We start from the raw sequence: 12,365 nt of genomic DNA on the forward strand, positions 1-12,365 counted from the left end.
GTAGACAGGGGTATGTCCACCACTACACTTCCTGAAGTCAATTACCATGTCCTTCATTTTACTGACATTAAGAGAGAGGTTATTGTCATTGCACCATTTCACTGTGTTCTCTATCTCTTTCTGATCATAGTATCATATGGCTCAAATTAGCTACAGAAAAGAACAAGGTGCAATCTGGAGTAAAAATACTTAATTGGAACATATCTGTCCCAGGTAGATTGAATCAGGCAAAACTGTATTGAACAATTATCTCCTTTTAAAGAGGAGATGGTTCGGGTACAGATGGATAGCATTCCCATGATTGGACAGCAAAAGAGATCTAGAGTAGGATAGGGCAGAAAAAGAGTGTATCTGCTGTATGCCAGCTAGATAATACAAATGAGAACCAAGCTGAATATAAAATGATCAGCTGGGAAGCAACAAAGGAAAATGGAGCAAATGGAGAGTATAAGAGACAGTGAGTTAACATTAAAGGGAATTAATTCAAAAGTGGGTTCCATGGGCATATAAATAGTAAAACAGTAGCATGAGATGGGATGCCATTAGGAAATAAACACATGCAGACAAAGACCATAGTTGAGGTGTTAAATTAGTATTTTGCATCTGTCTTTACCAAGAAAGATGTTGTCAAAGTCAAAATGAAATTAGGTCGTTCAGATGCTAGATGGTCTAAAATTGATAAAGAAGAGGTACTAGGAAGGCTCGCTGTACTTAAAGTTCACAAGTCACCAGGACTGGGTGAGGTGCATCAAGCATGCTGAGGGAAACAAAGGTGGAAATTGTGAAGGTACTGACCATAATCTTTCAACCCTCTTAGATTAGTGGTGGACTGGAGAATTGCAAATGTTACACCCTTGTTCAAATAAGGGTGCAAGAATAAATACAGTGATTACAGACCAGTCAGTTTAACCTGGTAGAAACAATAATCCAGAACAAAATGAACAGTTATTTAGACAGCAGCAGTAGAATAATCAAGGAAAGCCAGCATGGATTTATTAAAGGCAAATCATATTCTAATGAAAGGTTATCAAACTGTGATTGAGTTTTGTTTGTTGAGGTTACAAGGTGGATTGATGAAAGTAATGCGATTGATGATATACCGACTTCCAAAGGTGTTTGATAACAAGCCACATAATAGGCTTGCCAGCAAAGCTGAAGCCCGTGGAATAAAAGAGGCAGCAGCAGCATGGATACAGAACCGGCTGAGTGACAGCACACAGAGAGTAGGGGTGAACAGTTGTCTTTAGACTTTTCATTCATTTACAGGATATGGGCTTCACTGGCTGGGCTAGCATTTATTGCCTTTGAGAAAGTAGTGGTGAGCAGCCTCCTTGGACCACTGCCATCCATGAGGTGTAGGTATACCTACAGTCCTGTTAGGGAGGGAGTTCCAAGATTATCACCCAGGGACAGTGAAGGAGCGGTGATATATTTCCAAGTCAGGATAGTGAGTGTCTTGGAGGGGAAGTTCCAGATTGTGGTGTTCCCATGTAACTGCTGTCCTTGTCTTTTTAGATGGTAGTGCTCGTGGGTTTGGAAGGTGCTGTATAAGGATCCTAGGAGAGTTTCATCTTGTAAATGGTGTTCACTGCTACCACTGTGCTTTGGTAGTAAAGGGACTGAATGTTTGTGGATGGGGTGCCAATCAAGCGGGCTGCATTCTCTGGGATGGTGTCAAACTTCTTAAGTGTTTTTGGAGCTCCATCCATCCAGGCAAGGGAGTGTATAAGAAAAGTAGATCGTGGTGTTACGAGGGGACACAAGTTCAAGGTGAGGAGCAGTAGGTTTAGGGGGATGTGAGGATAAACCTTTTTACCCAAAGGGTGGTGACGATCTGGAATGTACTGTCTGGGAGGTTGGTGGAGGTGGGTTGCCTCACATCATTCAAAAAGTACCTGGATAATGACTTGGCGTGTCATAACATTCAAGGCTATGGGCCAGTGCAGGTAAATGGGATTATGTAGGAAGGGTAGGTGTTTCCCAACTGTCTGTGCAGATTTAATGGGCCAAAGCGTCCCTTCTGCATTGTGTGATTCTGTGATATGTACGTCAAAATGGAGAGGGAAGTCTCCTGAAGTGCACAGTGCAATGCACTCAAACCGCATGGAACAAAAGAACTGTTCTATCTACATGAAGTCCTGGATCAGCCATGGCCATTCACTGCAGCTGACAATTTCTAAACGAGTGGTAAACAATAATTGACTCATATTCTGGGTGGTTTGAACTCGACTAGCTATCAAACATGACGAGTAACACAGTCAGCATCAAGCCCAAGGGACACTTTGCCACACACAGCTTCCCTCAGAGGCTCATGACAGAACACTCGCCAATTAGTCTCCACTGAATTTGCACACACGTGAAACTCAGAGCAGTCCCCTTTACCCACAGTCCAATGGCCGGTGGAATGGGCAGTAAGCTCAGCTAAGCATCTCCGAGGGAAGTGTGCCCAGATCACACAGACTACTATGCTGTACTCCTCAGCATGTGAAACATGTCACAGCAGGGTCTGCCCTTGTCAGCACAGTGCTGAGGACACCAGCCTGAAAACACCTAGAGCACAATCAACTGGCACAATGACATGCTCAGGGCGTATGATCAAACCAAACACAAAGTTCCAGGGTAATGTAGCGAACTAGTCAACAACTGGTCTTTGTCCTTCCTCTTTACACAACAGACCGGGCGTGGGGGGAGAGATAGGAGACGTGATGGACTATAAACCAGCTCTAATAGCTTAATCCATATTTCACCTTACGTAAATAGTTATGTATTGTTAGCCTGTTCAGTCTGTATGTTATAAAATGGTTTGCAAACAATTAATGTTTGCGTGCACCAGTTGTCCCAACTTAAATGGAGAGCGTGTAGACCGAGTGGTCATGTGATGATGCAGTTACTTAAGAGATCACGTGACAGAAGTGAGAGAGTTCTCCACAAAGCATGGGCAGAGTACAAATATGTAACAGCTGCCCAGCTAGTGAATAAACTATTATTTGTTCTAAGTCCTTCATCACCAATCTTTGGGAACCCAGCACTTCTGCAGCATTCATGCATTCCTTCTCTTCTAAATGTCTGCTGTGTCTTTGATTTCTCTCAGTGTGCCCCTTTTATTTTGTGCAATATCGATCAATATCTTATGTTCATCATCCAAGGTCACTCATTCTATTTATTTTCCCATGTGTGATCATTATCTTCCCACCCCCACTCTTCCCCCTTTCTCTGCTCCCATTCTGTTTTCTATGTTGATCTTTCAGTTGTGGGGAAAGGTTCCACATCCAGAGCGGATTTGTATTGTCTCGACAAATGCTGGCTCACAGTGTTTACAGCATTATATTTCAGATCCAGCATCTACAATATGTTGCTTTTTGTCAACAGTCAATTTGCACTTCAAGTTCTGCGCAAGATTACTTGTTCATTCTGTTTTCTAGAATTTCCATTGTTTCTGGGGAGCAGCTGAAACGAGGCACATGTTAGCAACAAAATGATCATTATAATCTAATTTTAATAGCTCAGCTGTCATTGAACAGGAAAAGCGATCAAAATATAGTACGAACACCAGCCATACTTTAGCTTCCTTTTTCAAATTGGGAAAGAACCTGGGTCGATACTCATAGAATCCTCATTCGGCCCACCAAGTCTGCACCGACCACAATCCCACCCAGGCCCTATCCCCATAACCCCATGCATTTACCCTAGCTCGTCCCCCTGATACTAAGGGGCAATTTAACATGGCCAATCAACCTAACCCGCACATCTTTGGACTGTGGGAGGAAACTGGTGCACCCGGAGGAAACCCACACAGACACAGGGAGAATGTGCAAACTCCACACAGACAGTGACCCAAGCCGGGATTTGAACCCAGGAACCTGCCGCTGTGAGTCAGCAGTGCTAACCACTGTGCCACTGTGCTGCCCATACTCATAGAATCATAGAAACCCTACAGTGCAGAAGGAGGCCATTCGGCCCATCGAGTCTGCTCCGACCACAATCCCACCCAGGCCCTACCCCCACATATTTTACCCACTAATCCCTCTAACCTACACATCCCAGGACTCTAAGGGGCAATTTTTAACCTGGCCAATCAACCTAACCCACACATCTTTGGACTGTGGGAGGAAACCGGAGCTCCCGGTGGAAACCCACGCAGACACGAGGAGAATGTGCAAACTCCACACAGACAGTGACCCGAGCCGGGAATCGAACCCGGGACCCTGGAGCTGTGAAGCAGCAGTGCTAACCACTGTGCTACCGTGCCGCCCAGGCCCTATCCCCATACTGTAGGAAACCAGCAAGGTTGAAACATAAGGCTTTTCTATTTTTCTTGTTTTAATTTAGATTCTGGGAAAGACAATGCCCAGAAGCCAACTTGTTGACCCAGTTTAACATAGCTTTATGAGTCTGCAGCTGGAACAAATAAACAAATACAAAAGCAACCACATTGTAATGAATGGAATGAGTTGCAAACCTCCAATAGAACTCATGACCCAGCTCCACAATCCTTTACCCATGTCCATCAAAGCTTGGTATTTATTGATTCATTCTGGGCGGTTCAACAATCAAACTGGTGCAAATCCACACGGTGGCATTAATTGCTTAATTATACATTGTGACTATCAATTTGAGCAAAGGAGCAGCTCACATTAATGAATAATCTACGAAGAGCAGCTCAGGTCAATGACGACTGCTGAACATTGCTACACTGCAGCTTTCAAAATAGACTGTGAGAATCAGTATCTGAGCGCGGGATCTTGAGCCCACACTCGCCATCCGTGAGATTGCCTGGCCTGGGCTCAAGATGCGGGGAATCCCAGAAATCGTGAATCTCACTGGCGAGATCGCCACTTCCAAATTTTGCCACCCCTCACCGGCGGCATAATCAGATTCGCGCCTACATTTTAATATCATTAACATGCCCTCCCCTCCTGCCAGATAGTGAGCCCCCGCCATATATTCATACCGTGCCGATGTGACGTTTACAACAGGTTCACCTGGATGTGACTGTCATGGGGAGCCCCCGATGGCGTAAAGGTGAATATAGCCCCCCCCCCCGCCCCCCCTCCCACGCCCCTGGGGAAGAGGGACATGGGTCAGGCAGTTGACTGTCATTGCCCCCGGCACAGATTGGCATCATGCCAACCTGTGCCAAGAAGAAGCTCCGGAGTGGATCCTAATGGGAGTACCGGTGATGGTCATTTGAGGGGGTGGGGGGCTGGAGAGTTGGGTGTCAGCAGTGACTGTGAGGGTGGGGAAGGGGTCTGATGTTCAGGGTGAAGTGGGGGGTGCCCTGACTATTGTGGGGGGGGGGTGATGGTTTGGGGGCGAAGTGCCAACTCCAAACAGTGGGGGAGAAACCCCGGAGACCTCCGTGGTGGGCAGGGGGGCGTGGATCATTCATGTTCTGAATGGGGGCACTCTTTAAACATGTCTCGCCAATCTCAGTGCAGCCGGGCTTTGCTGGCATGTTTAGGCCCCGCACCCTTGTGAAACTCGCCCAGCTGGTTCTTTTGACAGTGTGGTAAAATCTGGAGAGGAAACCGAACTGTTTCTCTAGAGAGAAACTCACCGCTTTTCTCGCTGGGACCAACACTCTGCTAAATTCTGGTAAGATGCCCCCCCCCCGCCCCCCCGCCCCCCCCGCCCCCCCGCCCGAGAGTTTAAATACATAATAAGGAAGAGAAAGATCAAAGTGAATATAGGCCCCTTGTTTCCCATAACTCTCTGGGCAGATAGTTATGGGGAACAAGGAAATGATGATGTGGAGATGCCGGCGTTGGACTGGGGTAAGCACAGTAAGAAGTCTCACAATACCAGGTTAAAGTCCAACAGGTTTATTTGGCACTAGCTTTCGGAGTCTCAAGCTCCTTCATCAGGTGAGTGAGGACTTGTGTTCACAAACAGGGCATATACAGACACAAACTCAATTTACAAGGTAATGATTGGAATGCGAGTCTTTACAGGTAATCAAGTCTTAAAGGTACAGACAATGTGAGTGGAGAGAGGGTTAAGCACAGGTTAAAGAGGTGTGTATTGTCTCCAGCCAGGACAGTGAATGAGATTTTGCAAGCCCAGGCAAGTCATGGGGGTTACAGATAGTGTGACATGAACCCAAGATTTATTTATTTAGTTGGTGTGTTTTTTTGCCTTTATTTTTCGAGTAGTATTTTTCCTTTCTTAATTTTAAACTGAAAACCGGAAGTGGGCTGCTAAGGAGTCTGGGAAGGGTTTTTTAAGCACGTGAAGTATAAAAGGGAGGCCGCAGTATACAGCGGGCAGCGTCGGGAGCGGGCAGTGGAGTGAGTGGGAAGCAGAGTGTGAGCTATAAGGGCTTTGGCTCACAGGAGTGAGTGGGAAGCAGAGTGTGAGCTATAAGGGCTTTGGCTCACAGGAGTGAGTGGGAAGCAGAGTGTGAGCTATAAGGGCTTTGGCTCACAGGGCTTCGGGGGACAAGGCGAGCAGGGGTGAGTTTTTTAAATTCTTATTTACTTTTCTCTGTGTACCTTGGTATAAAGGGTCAAATATGAGTGTGAAGCCAGTGTGTTGTTCCCAGTGTAGGATGTGGGAGGTCCTGGAGGCACCTGGCCTCCCGGACATCCACATCTGTGAGGGGTGTGTCGAGCTGCGGTTCCTGAGGGGCCGTGTTAAGGAGCTGGAACTGCAGCACGAGGATCTTAGGCTGTTAAGGGAGAATGAGGAGGTGATAGACAAGAGCTATCATCAGGTGGTCACACCAGGGCCACGGGTGGAGGCCAAGTGGGTGACGGCCAGGAAGGGTAAAGCTCGGGTGATTGAGAGCACCCCGGTGGATGTGCCCCTACACAACAAGTACTGAGTACTGCTGGGGGGACAGCCCACCTGGGGGAAGCAGCAGTGGCCGTGTCTCCGGAGTGGAGTCCAGCCCTGTAACTCAAAAGGCTAAGGAAAAGAGGAGGAAGGCAGTGTTAATCGGGGACTCGACAGTAAGGGGGTCGGGCAGGTGTTTTTGCAGAGGCAGGCAGGAGTCTCGAATGGTGGTCTGCCTCCCTGGGGCTGGGATCCAGGATGTCGCTGATCGAGTCCCAGAAATCCTGAGGGGGGAGGGAGAGGAGCCGAAGGTAGCGGTACATATTGGTACCGCTGATGTGGGTAGGAAGGGGGAAGGGGGTCATGAAAAGAGAGTATAGGGAATTAGGGAGACAGCTGAGAAGGAGGAAAGCAAAGGTAGTAATCTCGGGATTGCTGCCTGTGCCACGGGAGGGTGAGGGCAGGAATGGAGTGAGGTGGAGGATGAATGTGTGGCTGAGGGACTGGTGCAGGGGGCAGGGATTCAGGTTCCTGGACCATTGGGACCTCTTTAGGGGCAGGTGTGACCTGTACACAAAAAACGGGTGGCACTTGAATCCCAGGGAGACCAATATCCTGGCGGGAAGGTTGGCTAAGGCTACTGGGGAGAGTTTAAACTAGATAGGTTGGGGAGAGGGGATCGAGACGAGTAGACTGGGAGTGAGGAAATTAGCTCGCAAACAGAGAAGGGTTATAGACAGTGCAAGAGGGAGGATGGACGGGGGATAGAGAAGGGGAGAGCTCAGACCAAAGGATTGAGATGTGTTTACTTTAATGCCAGGAGTATAGTGAATAAAGGGGATGAGCTCAGAGCGTGGATCGATGCCTGGAAGTGTGATGTGGTGGCCATTACGGAGACTTGGATGTCTCAGGGACAGGACTGGATACTTTCAGGAAGGACAGGGAGGGAGGCAAGAGAGGGGGTGAAGTGGCACTGCTGATCAGGGATAGTGTCTCAACTGTAGAGAAGGTGTATGCTGTGGAGGGATTGTCTACAGAGTCTCTGTGGGTGGAAGTTCGGAGTGGGAAGGGGTCGATCACTTTGCTGGGAGTTTTCTATTGGCCGCCCAATAGTAACAGGGAGGTGGAGGAGCAGAAAGGGAAACAGATCCTGGAGAGTTGCAGTAATAGCAGAGTTGTTGTGATGGGAGACTTTAATTTCCCAAACATAGATTGGAATATCCCTAGGGTAAGGGGATTGGATGGGGGGGAGTTCGTTAGGTGTGTTCAGGAGGGTTTCCTGACACAGCATGTGGACAAGCCTACAAGAGGAGAGGCTGTACTTGATCTGATACTGACCAATGAACCTGGACAGGTGTCAGATCTCTCAGTGGGAGAGCATCTTGGGGATAGCGATCATAACTCTATCTCCTTTATGCTTGCACTGGAAAAAGAGAGGATCAGGCAAGCTAGGAAAGCGTTTATATGGAGTAAGGGGAAATATGAAGACATAAGGCAGCAAATTAGAGGAGTGAATTGGAAGGAGGTATTCTTGGGGAAATGTACTGAAGAGAGGTGGCAGTTTTTCAAGGAATGTCTGTCTAGAGTTCTACAGGATAACGTTCCGAGCAGACAGGGAGGAGTTGGTCAGTTAAAGGAACTGTGGTGCACGAAAGCTGTGCAGGACATAGTCGAGAAGAAAAGAAAAGCGTACAAAAGGTTCAGAGAGCTTGGCAAAGATAGGGGTCTAGATGAGTATTAAGCTTGTAGGAAGGGACTAAAGAAGGAAATTAGGAGAGCCAGAAGGGGTCACGAGAAGGCCTTGGCAGGTAGGATTAAGGAAAACCCTAAGGCGTTCTATAAATATGTGAAGAGTAAAAGGATGAGACGTAAAGGCGGGAAAATCTGTACGGAACCAGTAGAAATGGCAGAGGTGCTTAATGAGTATTTTGCCTCGGTTTTCACAGAGGAGAAGGACCTGGGTGGATGTACTGCGGGCTTGCGGTGGACTGAAAAGATTGAGTATGTGGAATTTAACAAAGAGGTTGTGCTGGAATCTTTGAATGGCATCAAGATAGATAAGTCGCCGGGTCCGGATGGGATGTACCCCAGGTTACTGTGGGAGACGAGGGAAGAGATTGCAGAGCCTCTGACGGTGATCTTTGCATTGTCGATGGAGACGGGGGAGGTGCCGGAGGATTGGAGGATTGCGGATGTGGTTCCTATTTTCAAGAAGGGGAATAGGGATAGCCCAGGAAATTACCGACCGGTGAGTCTAACCTCAGTGGTTGGTAAGCTGATGGAGAAGATCCTGAGAGACAGGATTTATGAGCATTTAGCGAGGTTTAGTATGCTCAAGAATACTCAGCATGGCTTTGTCCAAAGGCAGATCGTGCCTTACGAGCCTGGTGGAGTTCTTCAAAAATGTGACTAAACACATTGACGAAGGGAAAGCAGTAGATGTGGTTTATATGGATTTTAGCAAGGCGTTCGATAAGGTCCCCCATGCGAGGCTTCTAGAAAAAGTGAGAGGGCATGGGATCCAAGGGGCTGCTGCCCTGTGGATCCAGAACTGGCTTGCCCAAAGGAGGCAGAGAGTGGGTATAGATGGGTCTTTTTCTAAATGGAGGTCGGTCACCAGTGGTGTGCCCCAGGGATCTGTTCTGGGACCCTTGCTGTTTGTCATTTTCATAAATGACCTGGATGAGGAAGTGGAGGGATGGGTTGGTAAGTTTGCCGACGACGCGAAGGTTGGTGGGGTTGTGGATAGTCTGGAGGGATGTCAGAAGTTACAGAGGGACATAGATAGGATGCAAGGCTGGGCGGAGAAGTGGCAGATGGACTTCAACCCAGATAAATGCATAGTGGTCCATTTTGGCAGGTCAAATGGGATGAAGGAGTACAATATAAAGGGAAAGACTCTTAGTACTGTAGAGGATCAGAAGGACCTTGGGGTCCGGGTCCATAGGACTCTAAAATCGGCCCCGCAGGTGGAGGAGGTGGTTAAGAAGGCGTATGGTGTGCTGGCCTTTATTAATCGAGGGATTGAGTTTAGGAGACCGGGAATAATGATGCAGCTATATAAGACCTTCGTCAGACCCCACTTGGAGTACTGTGCTCAGTTCTGGTCGCATCATTACAGGAAGGATGTGGAAAAGATTGAAAGGGTGCAGAGGAGATTTACAAGGATGTTGCCTGGATTGAGTGGCATGCCTTATGAGGATAGGCTGAGGGAGCTCGGTCTGTTCTCCTTGGAGAGACGTAGGATGAGAGGAGACCTAATAGAGGTATACAAGATATTGAGAGGCATAGATCGGGTGGACTCTCAGAGGCTTTTTCCCAGGGTGGAAATGGCTGCTACGAGAGGACACAGGTTTAAGGTGCTGGGAGGTAGGTACAGGGGAAATGTTGGGGGGGAAGTTTTTCACACAGAGGGTGGTGGGCGAGTGGAATCGGCTGCCATCTGTGGTGGTGGAGGCAAACTCAATAGGGTCTTTTAAGAGACTCCTGGATGAGTACATGGGACTTAATAGGATGGAGGGTTATAGGTAGTCCTAAAAGGTAAGGATATGTTCGGCACAACTTGTGGGGCCGAAGGGCCTGTTTAGTGCTGTAGTTTTTCTATGTGTCTATGTTTCTAAGATCCCGGTTGAGGCCGTCCTCATGTGTGCGGAACTTGGCTGTCAGTTTCTGCTCAGCGATTCTGCGTTGTCGTGTGTCGTGAAGGCCGCCTTGGAGAACACTTACCCGAAGATCAGAGGCTGAATGCCCTTGACTGCTGAAGTGTTCCCCGACTGGAAGGGAACACTCCTGCCTGGTGATTGTCGAGCGATGTTCATTCATTCGTTGTCTGCATGGTCTCCCCAATGTACCATGCCTCAGGACATCCTTTCCTGCAGCGTATCAGGTAGACAATGTTGGTCAAGTCGCAAGAGTATGTACCGTGTACCTGGTGGATGGTGTTCTCACGTGAGATGATGGCATCCGTGTCGATGATCTGGCACGTCTTGCAGAGGTTGCTGTGGCAGGGTTGTGTGGTGTCATGGTCACTGTTCTCCTGAAGGCTGGGTAGTTTACTGCGGACAATGGTCTGTTTGAGGTTGTGCGGTTGTTTGAAGGCAAGAAGTGGGGGTGTGGGGATGGCCTTGGCAAGATGTCCGTCTTCATCGATGACATGTTGAAGGCTCCAGAGAAGATGTCGTAGCTTCTCTGCTCCAGGGAAGTACTGGACGACGAAGGGTACTCTGTCCGCCATGTCCCGTGTTTGTCTTCTGAGGAGGTCGGTGCGGTTTTTCGCTGTGGCACGTCGGAACTGTCGATCGATGAGTCAAGCGCCATATCCTGTTCTTATGAGGGCATCTTTCAGCGTCTGTAGGTGTCTGTTGCAATCCTCCTCATCTGGATCGCAATAGATCCAAGAAGATCGCGCATATCGACACAGACATCAAGTTTCTACAAAGATGCAAGAAAGCAGACAAGATACCGAAAGGACTACAGATCACGAACCCACTCAGGTCAACCTATAACATAAGAACATAAGAAATAGGAGCAGGAGTAGGCCATCTAGCCCCTCGAGCCTGCCCCGCCATTCAATAAGATCATGGCTGATCTGACGTGGATCAGTACCACTTACCCGCCTGATCCCCATAACCCTTAATTCCCTTACCGATCAGGAATCCATCCATCCGCGCTTTAAACATATTCAGCGAGGTAGCCTCCACCACCTCAGTGGGCAGAGAATTCCAGAGATTCACCACCCTCTGGGAGAAGAAGTTCCTCCTCAACTCTGTCTTAAACCGACCCCCCTTTATTTTGAGGCTGTGTCCTCTAGTTTTAACTTCCTTACTAAGTGGAAAGAATCTCTCCGCCTCCACCCTATCCAGCCCCCGCATTATCTTATAAGTCTCCATAAGATCCCCCCTCATCCTTCTAAACTCCAACGAGTACAAACCCAATCTCCTCAGCCTCTCCTCATAATCCAAACCCCTCATCTCCGGTATCAACCTGGTGAACCTTCTCTGCACTCCCTCCAATGCCAATATATCCTTCCTCATATAAGGGGACCAATACTGCACACAGTATTCCAGCTGCGGCCTCACCAATGCCCTGTACAGGTGCATCAAGACATCCCTGCTTTTATATTCTATCCCCCTCGCGATATAGGCCAACATCCCATTTGCCTTCTTGATCACCTGTTGTACCTGCAGACTGGGCTTTTGCGTCTCATGCACAAGGACCCCCAGGTCCCTTTGCACGGTAGCATGTTTTAGTTTGTTTCCATTGAGATAGTAATCCCATTTGTTATTATTTCCTCCAAAGTGTATAACCTCGCATTTCTCAACGTTATACTCCATTTGCCATATCCTCGCCCACTCACTCAGCCTGTCCAAATCTCCCTGCAGATCTTCTCCGTCCTCCACACGATTCACTTTTCCACTTATCTTTGTGTCGTCTGCAAACTTCGTTACCCTACACTCCGTCCCCTCCTCCAGATCATCTATATAAATGGTAAACAGTTGCGGCCCGAGTACCGATCCCTGCGGCACGCCACTAGTTACCTTCCTCCAACCGGAAAAACACCCATTTATTCCGACTCTTTGCTTCCTGTCGGA

General features: G+C 48.2%; 1 protein-coding gene across 1 annotated transcript in view; it reads right to left on the minus strand.

Moving 5' to 3' along the window:
• Positions 1–12,365, minus strand: part of gucy1a2 (guanylate cyclase 1, soluble, alpha 2) — a 197,293-nt gene that overhangs the window by 93,567 nt on the left and 91,361 nt on the right. The window lies entirely within an intron of this gene.

The sequence above is a fragment of the Mustelus asterias genome, chromosome 10 (assembly GCF_964213995.1).
Source record: "Mustelus asterias chromosome 10, sMusAst1.hap1.1, whole genome shotgun sequence".
NCBI lineage: Eukaryota > Metazoa > Chordata > Chondrichthyes > Carcharhiniformes > Triakidae > Mustelus > Mustelus asterias.